The following is a 1,836-nucleotide window of genomic DNA, read 5'->3' as shown; positions in this document are numbered from 1 at the left end:
AGAGTTCAAATGCTATTCCATTTGAAGGATATTCCTAAAAGGTTTTATCTTAACTAAAATTAAGAAAAGCTTTAAGAAATTTAGTGATTCACTTATTTGAAATTATTGTTACAAATTATGAAAGTATTCCTTCTTAAATAAAAAAAAAAAAATGTTCCGCATATTTTAAGAAACCCCCCAGTAAGTACAAGTTAAAAAGTTAGTAACAGTGGCGGCCTCAAATGAGGGTCGTCACAACACTTCTCCTGATAGATTTTATACAACTTACTGAAATATGACTATAATAGACGTAAACCAATCCCTTTCTTTAAAACATTTCCAAGGCCAAAATCCTTTTTGAAAACAGGCTCACAAGGAAAAGGGATAGAAATCCTACCTCGCACTATCAAACTTGGGACTAGCGTTGCCTTTTTCCGGCTTCCGCTTCCTCAAGCCCCTTCAGTCTGAATCCTCAGCGATCACTGATGCAAGACAACACTTTAGGATTAATTCTCATTCCTAAAGCAATCCAAATCTCAATTTCCAACTAAGATTTCCTATTAGTGTGCCCTAATCCATTTTTCATGTTTCAAAATATCATTCCAAGGGTTTTCAATCTCAAATCAAGGATTAACAATACTAATCCATCTATCTCAAGTCCCCAAATGAAGCTAATTTGGGTTCTCCCCGAAAACAGGGGTCAAAACAACAATTTCAGGCCAAACAGGGTCAAACCCAGTGTCAATGTAATGACCGGAAAAAAATTTAGGTCTAGTCCGGACATTCCAGTATTTGACTAAAATTCTTTCCGGAATAGTAAGTAGTAGAATTTTGATATAATCAAAAAAATATTATGTAGAAACTTTATGTACGTGGTAAAATTTCCCGAAATATGTAAAGTTATAATACAAATATTCTTACAAAGGAAATTCGTAAATATCACTTATAAATAGTGAGATATTAGTTAAAAGTTAAAAATTTTAGCGGATATATTTTAGTTATGAAAAACTGAAATATTTGGTATGTGACTAAATAACCAGCTAAAAAAAAGAGTAGAAATATTAGAAGTAAGGAAAACAGTAAAAGTTCCTGAAACTGAATTCTCCCGAGTCAATTTAAGCAGAAAACTGCTAAAAAAAAATGAGTACCGCAAGGATACACGGTATAGGAAATTCTGAATCAATTAAGATGATAATTTCAGAAAAAGAAATTGACTAATGAGATACCCAAGAGAATTGGGTTGAACATGAGAAGTTTGACCCAGGATACTCGACAGTCCAAAAAAAGCAGGCTGAACAAAGTTATAATATATGTATATATATATATTACATAAATGATTATTTCTAAGTACGTTCCTTAAGAAATTAGTTTATCTAAAATATTTATGCCTTAAGAACGTGAAGTGAAGGAATTAGAAGCCACCTTGTTTTATTTGCCTAAGTGTGGCCGACTAAGAAGAAAAGGAGAAAAACCAAGTTATATATATATATATATATATAAGATCCTTTCCATGTACGTTAGTACGTTTTAAAAAAAAAGGTAAAAATAATTGTTACCGTGAGGTGGATTATTAAACCTCACATGCAGATGTAACACTTGGCATTGATTTACGTTTGAGCTCATCAGCTTGATGACTCACGCTTAAGTGGATAACTCACATTGTAAAATCACTTAAGTTTACTAAGGCCATTACAATTACTCACGTTATGTGCTCGTGAGTGTAAGACATAATATAGAAAAGAAAGAAAACAAAAACAAAGCAGAGAGAGAGATTCGTAAAAAAAAAAAACCAGAGAGTTGCTAGAGAGAGACAGAGAAAGGAAAATCAAGCATTTTCATTGAGATTTCTTCCGTTCA

This window comes from Morus notabilis, unplaced genomic scaffold (genome assembly GCF_000414095.1).
Source record: "Morus notabilis unplaced genomic scaffold, ASM41409v2 Scaffold1249, whole genome shotgun sequence".
Classification (NCBI taxonomy): Eukaryota; Viridiplantae; Streptophyta; class Magnoliopsida; order Rosales; family Moraceae; genus Morus; species Morus notabilis.
This window is presented reverse-complemented; position numbering follows the sequence as displayed.